Source organism: Leptonychotes weddellii, chromosome 1 (genome assembly GCF_054177405.1).
Source record: "Leptonychotes weddellii isolate Sample4059 chromosome 1, ASM5417740v2, whole genome shotgun sequence".
Taxonomy (NCBI): Eukaryota; Metazoa; Chordata; class Mammalia; order Carnivora; family Phocidae; genus Leptonychotes; species Leptonychotes weddellii.
In genome coordinates, this window is record NC_138369.1 from 147,606,173 (window position 1) to 147,619,083 (window position 12,911).

Sequence of the window (12,911 nt, forward strand, 5' to 3'; positions counted from 1 at the left end):
GTGGTACTTTGGGCAGCCTTGCTTAGCAAACGAAGACAAGTATAGTCCTCAGAAGGTATTTGCTGAGCAAGGTGTGTGTGTATGTCTAACTTTAGTGACGACTTTTTCTAAAGTTATTGTACAAATACACATTTCTTTTAGCCAGGTATAAACATTCCATGAGACCTAAAACTTCAATATTTTGTATTTTCTTTTTTTTAAGATTTTTTAAAAGATTTTATTTATTTATTTATTATTTTTTTTTAATGCATTTTTTTTAAAGATTTTATTTATTTATTTGACAGAGACATAGCGAGAGAAGGAACACAAGCAGGGGGAGTGGGAGAGGGAGAAACAGGCTTCCCAGAGAGTAGGGAGCCCGATGCGGGGCTCGATCCCAGGACCCTGGGACCATGACATGGGCCGAAGGCAGACGCTTAACGACTGAGCCACCCCGGCGCCCCAAGATTTTATTTATTCGAGATAGAGCGAACACAAGTGGGTGGGGAGAGGCAGAGGGAGAGGGAGAAGTAGGCTCTCCCCTGAGCAGGGAGCCCAACGCTAGGCTTGATCCCAGGACTCTGGGATTCTGACCTGCACCAAAGGCAGATGCTTACAGATTGAGGCACCCAGGTGCCCTTTTTTTTTTTTAGATTTTATTTATTCATTTATTTGAGAGAGGTGGGGGAGGGGCAGAGGGAGAGAATCTTCAAGCAGATTCCCTGCTGGACATGGAGCCTGAAGTAGGGCTCGATCCCACAACCTTGAAATCATGACCTGAGCTGAAACCAAGAATTGGACTCCTAACTGACTGAGCCACCCAGGCACCCCCATATTTTGTATTTTCTTTTTCATCAGTCCTTTCTGGTTTGTTATGAAGTAATATCTCATGGTTGCATTTTGCATTCCTGTGATTAGTACTGTTGAGCACATTGTCATGTGTTTATTAGCCATTTGGATGTCTTTTTTGATACTAAGTCTCTCCATTACTGTGTACTCATCTACATGTCTTAAATGTAAGGAACATTGAGTACAGCTTCTTTACTTGTCTGAGCTTTAATCCCTTTATATCCAGCCTGCTGTCAGCTGCACAGCTTTTTCTTTGCCAAAGGCTTTCATGTGGGAAAAGGAAGAAAGTCCTAGTTAATCACCTTTGGTTATGTTTTATCTTTTACATCACCCCTTGACTGTATTGTATTTTCTCCCTAAACCAAAGAGTTACTGTTGATCCTTTTTTGTATTTTCCATTGAATTCTACCATTCTGTATACCATAATCATGCATTTCACTCTCATTAAACTATTTGTAATCCCTTGCATAAAATGTGTTTTTCTCTAGTGTTGCAATCTGCTAAGCCTTTCTTTGAATCGTGGTCACTGATCTTCTCTTTCCAGTTACAGAAGATTTGGAGGATTTTTTTTAATCCTGCTGCATTCAGACTTTTAAAAAATCTAATCATTATTATGATTTGAGCTAAGTCAACTAAATAACTTCAAGATTAAAGATGGCTGTAGTGTGAAACAAATGTTTTTCTCTGAGAGCTATTGGTTTAAATATTTATAAATAAGCAAATACTCATTTGAAACTTTTTTTTTAAGATTTTATTTATTTGTTTGACAGAGAGAGAGACACAGCAAGAGAGGGAACACAAGCAGGGGAGTGGGAGAGGGAGAAGCAGGCTTCCTGCAGAGCAGGGAGCCTGAGGCAGGGCTCGATCCCAGCAGATGCTTAATGACTGAGCCACCCATGTGCCCCTTATTTAAAGCTTTTGGTATGGATATAACCATTTAAAAATAAGGTGTAAAATCAAAGATTTCTCACTCATCAACTATCAATAGTTTATAGTTAGTAGTATTTATAATTTATTGAAACCATTTTTTTTAATGTCATGGCAAACATTTAAGAAGGGCAGTCTTGGGGAGGGTGTCTGGCTGACTCAGTCCATAGAGCATGTGACTCTTGATCTAGGGGTTGTGAGTTCAAGCCCCATGTTGGGTGTAGAGATTACTTAGAAAAATAAAATCTTAAAAAAAAAAAAGGTAGTCTTACTCTTGAGGATATCCATTCAAAATCAGACTACATACTCTAGACACTAAACACCTGGGTAAAGCAAATGGAGTCTAATTTCAAGGCAGTACCATATTTTTAAAATTATATTTATGTACTCATAAAAAATAATATGTCATTATTACCCTAGTATTCAGAAACATACCAGGTGATATCAAAGCATTGTTTATCCCCATTTTTTTTTTTTTTTGCTTACCCTTTTCTAAACTCTGAAATGCATCATAGGGAATTATCTAGTTTACAAGTTTTAATTTCTTTTTCAACTTAGTTGTTTCCTCTCAAGAGTGTTTTGATTGGCTTTCTGATTAATCTTGTTGTCTTTTATAAAATACCTAACTAACTTGTTTTTTACAATGTTATTTTAACTGGAGAAATGTTTAGAAGGCCAGGAAATATGTGTATTGCTTTTTATAGCACAGATACTGCTTTGAAACTGAAATTTGTTTATGGACATTTTTAAGGATGAACAAATAGTATTTGATGTACATGTATCTACAATTTTATTGCTGTCCTAGCATATCTTCTCAACTGTTCCATTGTATTGGTGACACTATAAAAAAAGTTATTATGATGAACAAACTTAATAAAAACAAAAAGTACCTAATGAGCTTTGTAAATGGCCTGTGCAATCTTTCTCTCAATATGTAATATTATATGCAAGTGTATAAGGAAGGGAGTTTCTTATGAGACCCCTTTACCCACTTCCCCTACCCCCTAATTCCTAGCTCTTGCTCAAGGATGGGGACAATTGAAATTGTCCAGATTCCAGAACACTGGGTGCTTTATGAGTCAAAATACTGTGCTTTATGAGTCAAAATGGTGTATGGTGGTTTCTGTTATGCTTCTCCATTTTGTTCCACTGAAATAGCAGGTATTTTGTTGTATGAATGAGAATTGCAGCAGGATACCTTAGGATATTGCAGGGAATGCATATCTTCTTTTGCAATTAAATATAATTCCTTGATAATACCTCTTGTTTTGCTATTGGGTATTATTAGAAACATTATTAACCACGGAATATCATGTAGCCAGGACACTTGATTTGCACTTTAATAACTGGATTTTTTAACAATCCACAAAGTGATAAATTTCAGTGAAAATAGTAGTGCCCAATCTTAAAGAGGAAGTGGTATATTTGATATTGGACTTGAGTGGTTATGAAAATAAGTAAATTGCACAAGCAAGTTTCTCATATTTCCATAGTAACTATTTCTACCACATTGTCATTCCTCCTTCAATTGCTTTTATCCTCATGGGAAGTTTGTTATGATCAGGTAGCAGAAAAAGAGATGGTGTATTAGTTTCCTATTGCTTAGTGGCATAAAACAATACAAGTTTATTATCTTACAGTTCTGGGGGTCAAAATTCCAAAAAGGTTCTCATTGGGCTAGAAATCAAGGTGTCATCAGGGCTGTGTTCCTTGGGGAGGATCTAGGCAAGGTAGTGTTTCTTTGCCTTTGCCAGCTACTAAAAAGTCTCCTGCATTCCTTGGCTCATGGCCCCTTGTTCCATCTTCAAAGCCAGAAAAGAGGCATACTGTCTTCATATCTCTTCTGAGTCTGCTGACCCTGCCTTACCCTTTCTCTCAGAAGGATTACATTTTGCTTACATTGGGCCTACCTGATCAATCAAAGGTACTTTCCTCACTCAAAGTTAGCTGATTAGCAAATATAATTCTATCTGCAACTTTAATTCTCTCTTGCTATGTAACAATATATTCCAAGATTCCAGGTATTAGTTTATGGACAAGCAGCTTTGCCCAGTCTCCTGGTGCCAGTCAGATGTAGATTGCCAAGTTAATACAATCACTTCCAATTACAGTCCTTAAAGATTATGGGAGAGAGCATCCTCCCAGTAAGCAGAGTTACTGTATTCTCTGCAGAAGCTATCATTTTTTAAAAAGATTTTATTTATTTATTGACAGAGAGATAGAGAGAGAGCACAAGTAGGCAGAGCGGCAGGAGGAGGGAGAGGAAGAAGCAGGGTCTCTGCTGAGCAAGGAGCCCGATGCGGGCCTCGATCCCAGGACCCTGGGATCATGACCTGAGCCAAAGGCAGGCGCTTAACCGACTGAGCCGCCTAGGTGCCCCAAGAAGCTATCATTAATTATGCAATCAATCAGCCATTTTTTCCCAGACATGTTGGTACTTTCTCAGTGGACTGTATGTACAGGGTGGTCATGGTAGCAGAGATGGTAACTTACCCATGAGCTCAACAACACAGATTATCTCTCGCCAAGCCTGATCTGTTTAATGCACTGCTAAATGCCCAACCTGTGTACAGTTCAGGGTAACATTAAACTTTGAAATAATTCTATTCTGCAGTGAGGGAATTAGTCTGGTAACTTATATCAGGTTGATTATATTAAATCTATTAAAACAGAGAAAGGCAACAATCTCAGTCCCATCCCAGACCGACTGTCCAGTATCTGCATTCTAATAAGTTTCCCATGTGTTAAGTTGGAGAAGCTGTGGTCCAGGGGATGGGTAATCCCTACTTGTAAAAAAAAATGATATTTATGAGTAAAATGCCATTTTATCATATAGATGACACACATTAATTGTCTGCTCCCCGGAGCACATTGAGTGATAAGATATTGTAGATGAAAAACAAAACAAAAAATCAAAAACAAACCCTTTTTTAAACAAACATTGATGCTCTAAGGTGCCAATTTGAGGGATTCTTATGATGGTAATAATGAAGATGATGAGAATAATGAGATCTTTTCAAAATTTAATGTAAATGCAAGTCATCTGGAAACTTTGTTAGATTCAGAAGGCTGCAATAGGACTTGAAGTTAAAAATTTTTAAAAGCCTCCTGTCACTAGTCCAAAGGCCATAGTTTGAACAGCAAGGATGATGATGATAAAATGAGTATGCTGCTGCTGATGGTGATTATTTCAGTTATGAAAACATGGAAATCTAACTTTCTACAGTGGATAACAAATTTTGTGCTTTGTTAATATACTTTCTCATGATTCAAACATTTTAAATATTTGTTCATGATTCAAAAAGCAACTCATAATAAAATATTTTACAATTATTATTAGTGATTTTTAAAAACAATTTATGGAAATGTTACTATAATCAGCATATATTAAACTCATGTCAGAAAATCACCATTCTAACTGGGTTTATTCGTGGAAACAATGATGAGCTTATCCTCACATTAATTAAGCACAATAGCCTACATAATTTGATATTGACAAGAATTAACCATGCAAAGATAGGAAAAGGGCAAAGCTATAAATTTAGTTTATCCATCCAAGCCTTGTCCTCATATAAATGGTATTACACTATTGAACTTTTTTAGCTTTGCTATTTCACCCCAATGTTGTGGACTTTTTATACCAGTTTTCCCATTTCATTGAGTAAATATTTTATGCTTTTGGGACTGAGGGACAATAAGTTATCATATTGTGTTGTTTGTTTTCCTGAAAATAATTCTTACTTGGGATTTCTTCTGGGAAAATAGTCTACTACCAAGGACCAGAGCATCAGGGGCTATTTGGAAAATTACATCTCTGAACAGTATTGCTTAATTTTATAAAAGCCTAATAGAAATATAATGGCCATAATACTCTGATTCCTGAACTAGAGCAGAGTTTCAGGGAACCCATAAATAGACCATTTCAATGGGTTTATTTCAAAATATAAAAAATTCCTAAGAAATAGATGCATCACAGAGACAAATATCAGAAAGATTTTTTCAATAGCCAAATAATAACCAATTAAAAATTAAACTAACATCTTAATTCTAAATTGAAATCCATATAGGTCACTATATATAAAAAAATTAATTGGCTCATAGTATTCATTATGACCCAAGAAAACAAAGAGTTATAAAAAATAGTTTCTGATGGGGCACCTGGGTGGCTCAGTTGGTTAAGCGACTGCCTTCGGCTCGGGTCATGATCCCAGGGTCCTGGGATCGAGCCCCGCATCCGGCTCCCTGCTCGGCGGGAAGCCTGCTTCTCCCTCTCCCACTCCCCCTGCTTGTGTTCCCTCTCTCACTGTCTCTCTCTCTCTCTCTCTCTGTCAATTAAATAAATAAAATTAAAAAAAAAATAGTTTCTGACCATTTCTTTTTAAAGAGAAGCTGTAAGAAAAAACAGATAGTAATATCAGCTTGTGGGGGGATGGGTTAGCCTGGTGATGGGTATTAAAGAGGGCACGTATTGAATGGAGCACTGGGTGTTATGCACAAACAATGAATCATGGAACACTACATCAAAAACTAATGATGTAATGTATGGTGATTAACATAACATAATAAAAAAATAAAAATAAAAATAAAAAAGTAAATAGTAATATCAGCTTAACATTAGTGTCACAATAATAGTACGAGTTTGGAAAAATGAGAAACAGCTATGGGCCAAAATTGTTCGGGAAGATCAGATTCAACTGAGCTGTTAAAAAAATAGATTTTGCTGGGTAAATAATGTTGAGTGTGTGTGTGTTTGTGTGTGTGTGTGAATTTCAAATAGCGAGAGCATTGACAACCTGGTAGATTCCATATTTTGAGCTAAATGCTACGCATATAATGATTAATAAGACTTGATGCCACTAATTCAGGCACATTGACATATAATATATTGTGGTAAGAGAAGTGTTATGATGAAAGCAATGAACAAGATATAGTCAAGTTGTAAGTCATCCTGTCTATTAAGTTGAAAGAATTCAGTGTGGCTGTATATTAATGTATAAAATATTGGCTAAAATGAAACATTAATACTTTAATATCGGGGATAAAGTGGGCAAGGTTGGTTGGGGTCAGATTTTGGAGGGTATTTTAGTTTGTTTTATTTTTCTCTTTTTGTTTTATTTTCCTTTTTTAGCATAACAAGTGTTATACAAAATTATTCTGAGATGGGTTTGGCTTTGTGTGTGTGTGTGTGTGGTAAAAAAACAAAATTTACCATCTTAACCAGTTTTAACTGTATGGTTCAGTAGTGTTGAGTATATTCACATTATTATTATTATGAAACAAATCTTCAGAACTCTTTTGTCTTGCATAATTGAAATTTAATATTTATTGAGTAGCAACTCCCCTTGTTCCCCCTTCCATAGCCTCTGGAAGCCACCATTCTACTATGTTTCTATGAATTTGACTATTTTAAGTACCTTATGTAAGTGGAATCATGCAGTATGTGTTCTTTTGTGACTGGCTTATTTCACTAAGCATAATGTCCTTCAGTTCATCTATATTGTCACATATAACAGGATTTCTTTCCTCTTTTTTAAGGCTGAACAATTTTCCATGGTATGTATATACCACATTTTCTTTATCCATTAATCTGTTGATGGCTGTTTAGGTTGTTTTTATGTCTTGGCTATTGTGAATAATGTTGCAGTGAACATGGGAATGCAAATATCTCTTTGAGATTTTGTTTTGAATTCTTTTGGATGTATACCAGAGGTGGAATTGCTTAATGATATGATAGCTCTATTTTTAAGTTTTTGAGGAATCTCCATATTGTTTTCCATAGCAGTTGCAACATTTAACAATCCCACCAACAGTGCACGAGGGTTCCAGTTTCTTCACATCCCTGCCAACAGTTGTTATTTTCTCTTTTGTCCCCCTTTTCTTCCTCTTTTTTCCCTCCCTCCCTCTCTCTCTCCTTCCTTCCTTCTTATCTCCCTTCTTTCCTTCCTTCCAATGGTAACCATTCTAATGGGTATGAGATGATATTTCAATTGTGGTTTTGATTTTCCTAATGATTAATGATGTTGACGATCTTTTCATGTGCTTATTGGCCATTTTTTAAATCATCTGTAGAGAAATGTTACTCAAGTCCTTTGACCATTTTTTAATCAGGTTGTTTGAATTTTTTTGTTGTTGTTGAGTTGTAGGTGTTATTTATTTTGGATATTAACCCTTTATCAAATATATGAATTATAAATATTTTCTCTCATTCTGTAGGTTGCCTTTTCATTCTGTTGAGTGTGTCCTTTGATGTGCAACAATATGGCATTTATATGGTGGCTCAATTCCCATATACAAAGGAAACCACAGTGCGTAGGAAAGATTTTTAATTGTATTGCACAATTACCCACCATATAGCTATCCATTACTCCAAAGCAATGCTGCTCAAAAGTTTTATGTTCAAAAGAAGGATCTTGAAAAATGAAGACTTTGATTAAGTTTGGGGGCTGAGTTACTGCATTTTTAGCAAGCTTTCAGGTGATGCCAATGCAGTTAATCTTAGAATCATATTTCAAATATCAAGACTCTATAAAATATTTGACTTAAATTTTTCATTCACATGAATTTTAGTATTCAGTGTGAGTGAAAATTATAATTACATCATAATTTTAAGTTCTATAGCCTTCTTCTACATATGCTGTCAGTTTATGGATTAAAAGACATTCATATTTAAATTGGGCTTGAAGGTGAGAGCCAACATTGAACTCCTTAGTGAAGTTGGCATCTTGGTGAATGATGTGTTCACTCAGTATAATTCTCTGCAGATTCATCTAAGCTGTGTGTCACTAGACAATCCTTTTAATTGCTGAATGGTATTCTATGGTATGTATGTGCCACAGTTTATTAATATTTGGCTGTTGAAATACATCTGGGCTGATTATAATTTTAGGTACAAACAAAGCTACTAAAAACATTCATGTATACATTTTTGTGTGAACATAAGCTTTAATTTTTCTGGGATAAATGTCCAAGAGTGCAATTGCTGGATCATGTGGTAATTACATGTTTAGTTTTCTCAGAAACTGCCAAACGGTTTTCCACAATGTAAAATTTCCAGGCTTTAACACTTTATATTCGTACTCACAGCATATGAATGATCCAGTTTCTCCACATCCTAGACAGCATTTGGTATTGTCATTACTTTTTATTTCGCCATTCTGATCAGTATGTAGTGATATCCTCTGTGGTTTTAATTTGCATTTCCCAAATGGCTAATGATGTTGAACACCTTTTCATGTGCTTACCTGCCATCTGTATAGCCTCTTTAGTGAAAGGTCTGTTCTTGTCTTTTGCTCATTTTTTAATTGGATTATTTTTTAGCTGTATAGTTTTGAGAATTCTTTACATAGTCTAGATTCTGGTTCTTTGTGAGATTTGTAACTTGTAAATATTTTCTTCCGGTCTTTTTATCTACTTTACATTGATTTCCATAGAGCAAAACTTGATAATTTTCATGAGGTCTAATTTATCAGGTTTTCATTTTATGGATTGTGCATTTGATGTCAAATTTAAGAACTCTTGTCATAGATGCAAGTGATTTATCATCTAATTTTTCACCAAAGGTTCTATAGTTTTATATTTTATATTTATCTTCATAACCAATTTTGAGTACATTTTTGTATAAGATGTGAGATTTAGGTTGAAGGTTTTATTTATTTATTTTGTTTACCTGTGAATGTCCAATTGTTCTAATACCATTTATTGAAAAGGTTATCCTTCCTCCATTGAATTACTTTTGCTAGTTTGTAAAAATCAGCTGAGTATATTTGTTTGAGTCTTTTTTTGTGTGTTATTATTTTCCATTGATTTATGTAGCTAACCCTTTACCAATACCTTATTATCTCAATTACTATAGATATAAAATAAGCTTTAATTTCAGATAGAGTGATTTTTTTCACTTTCTTTTTTTAACTATCGCATATCCTGTGCCTTTCCATATAATTGTAAATGAAGCTTATAAATGTGTACAAAAATCTTGTGGGGTTTTATTAGGGATTGTATTAAATCTGTAGTCAATCTGGAAAGAACTGACAGTTTTCCTACATTGAATCTTTTCATATACAGACAGGGTTTACTCTCCTTTTACTTAGGTCTTTTTGATTTCTTGTATTAAGATTTTAAAATTCACACGTACATGTCCTGCTAAGTATAGCTTAAGTATTTCTTTTCTTTGGTGTGGTTATAAATAACATTTTGTATTTAACTTCAACTTCAGCATTTTTATTATCAGTGTATATAAATATGACTGGGGGGGTCTGGGTGGCTCAGTCGGTTAAGCTTCTGCCGTCGGCCCAGGTCATAATCCCAGAGTCCTGGGGTCTAGCCCCAAGTCAGGCTCCCTGCTGAGCAGGTCTCCTCCCTCTCCTCCCAGCTAGTGCTCTCTAGGTATTTCTGTTGTTATCTCTGTCTCTCTCTTTCAAATAAATTAAATAAATAAATAAATAAATAAATAAATAAATAAATAAATAATGTTATTGATTTTGCTGTGTTTCTTATATCCTGCAATTCAGCTGAACTCACTTATTACTTTTTAGAAATTTTTCCATGTAGACAATCACACTATCTGCAAGTAGAGAGTTTTGTTTTGTTTTTCCTTTTCCCATGGCTTATATTTATTTATTTAGTCTTATTTCTGTGGCTGGAAGTTACAGTACTATGTAGGATAAGATTGGTGAGAGCAGGCATCGTTGCTTTGTCTTCAGTCTTAGGAGGATTTCATTTGGTCATTCACCAGTAAGTATGATATCAACTGTAGGTTTTCTGTAGAAATTCTTTATTAAGTTGAGGAAGTTCCCTTAATTCCTAGCTTTCTGAGCATTTTCAGTGTGAATGTGTGTTGGATTTTGTTAAATGCTCTTTCTGTGTCAATTGATATTATTGTTAATAGAGTGGATTGCACTGATTTATTTTCAAATGTTGAACAGGCCTTGCATACCAATAATAAATTTCACTTTGACATGGTATGTAATTATTTTATACATTTTAGATTTGATTTGCCTATAATTGGTTGAGGATTTTTGTGTCTAAGTTCTTGAGAGATAGTGGCCTAGCATTTTCCTTTCTTTCTTTTCTTTCTCTCCATTCCATCTATCTTCTTTCCTTCCTTCCTTCCTTCCTTCCTTCCTTCCTTCCTTCCTTCCTTCCTTCCTTCCTTCTTCCCTCCCTCCCTCCCTCCCTCCCTTCCTCTTTCCCTCCTTTCATATTTTATTTGTCTGGTTTTGATATCAGGGGACTATAAGTGTCATAAAATTACTTGGAAAGATATTTTCATCTTCAATATTCTGGAAGAGATTGTTTAAAAAATTAGTGTTAATTCTTCAATTTGCTTTTCAGGTTGGAAAGTTTTTATTCATCTATCTTTAAGCTCACTGATTCTTTCTTTGGCATTGTTGAGTCTACGGATGAGTCACTCCATCAGAGGCATTCTTTATTTTTGTTACGGTGTGCTTGTAGTGTTTCTGGATGTACCTGTTTCTCTAGACTTCCAGGTAGCAGTTTTCCCTGCAACTTTAGTTCTCTGATGCATCCAAGAATGATGACTTCATGTACTTTCCAGGTCAAAACCAGAAGTCCTTAATTTTTCTTTAAAATTTGAGTATAAAAAATTTAGTAATAAAATATATATAATAATATATTGATTTTTTTTCTATCTTTTAATTATTTTTGGGTAGATATAGACAGTTTTATTCAAACAAAAACCTTGATTAGGTATATCCTAGGAAACACAACATGAGTAAATAGTCATTATAAACTTTCCAAATAATTCAGTCAGTCAAGATGCACAGAACTAATCCAAAAATTGCTTTCTGAACTTTCTCAAAACTAATTAACAATACAATCCATCTAACCTAGTGTAGTCTTTAGTTAAATATTGTGTAATGCCATCTGCTTCATGGGTGTGCTAATTTATAAATTCCTTGAAGGGAAGATATCTTCATACACTTTGTATATCACTTAAAACAACCAAATAATACCAAACACATCATCTGTTCCATAAAATACTGTGAAAATAGATTAGGAGATAATATACCCAACTGTGTGTCTGCTGAGTGTTGGAGAAAGTAATCATATTCTTTCTATTTTGTCCTTTATCTGTTCTCTCAAATATATAGTTGATTCTTACCCAATTACTAGAATGCTGTTTAGTAAAGGATCAGTTTTATCTATGCCTAAGAGTATCAATGATGTTTGTATATAATATATTTTAATGATGTATTTCTTTATAATTGTATACTTTGCTGTATGTTGACATTATCAGTCATACTTGAATATTGATTTGTTATATATAATCTGTGTAGAAAAAAAGACTTGGTCATTAATTAATTTCTTCATTCGATTTCATATATGATTGAAGGTAATGATTTTATATGCTGAGTTACTGATTGTAATTCATTTATAGTTATATGTGCAGGTTTTCAGAATGAATTGTCCCAAGATGTGTCTCCCAACTGCCTAAATAATTTAGATAGAGGACCTGCTCCAGGAAGGGTGCTGTCACCATAGAGACCTACATTATAATATGAAATAGGTATGGTTGACAGGGAGGAATTTAGCAAAGTCTCTTTGCTAAAATTCCTGTCCCATTGTTTCTGTTTGGCCCAGCAAACATTTATTTAACAAACATTTCCTCTTTTTTCATCTTCCTATGAAGTGCTTTCCTTCCCTTTGTAGTCCCAACCCCCTACCCACTTCTCCTTAGTTCAGAATGACATATACACCTCATTTTGCCTGGCTAATTGGTTTGTACAACACAAGGCTATAGAATGTAAACATTCAAAGATCTGCTGCCTTGTTAAGTATAATAAAAGGTAGTATCTATTACCAGGTACTTGTGGCACTTTCTACTTTCATATGTTCTCTTTTGAAAGGAAGCTAATATTCTTAATTCCTTATTTGAAAAAGATTTATTCTGAATATTAAAACTAATTATATAATTGTGAATATTTGTAATGATTCTTTGAGCTCAGAAAGCAAAAGTATTATCAGTTGTGCATTGTAGTATAACCAGGTTTATGTCTATGAAAATGGACATTTTCATAAAATGAACCGTAATTAAATAACATTTAGTATAATTAATGTAATGGTTTTTGACTTTTTTTTTATTCTTATGTTAATCCCCATACATTACATCATTAGTTTTAGATGAAGTGTTCCATGAT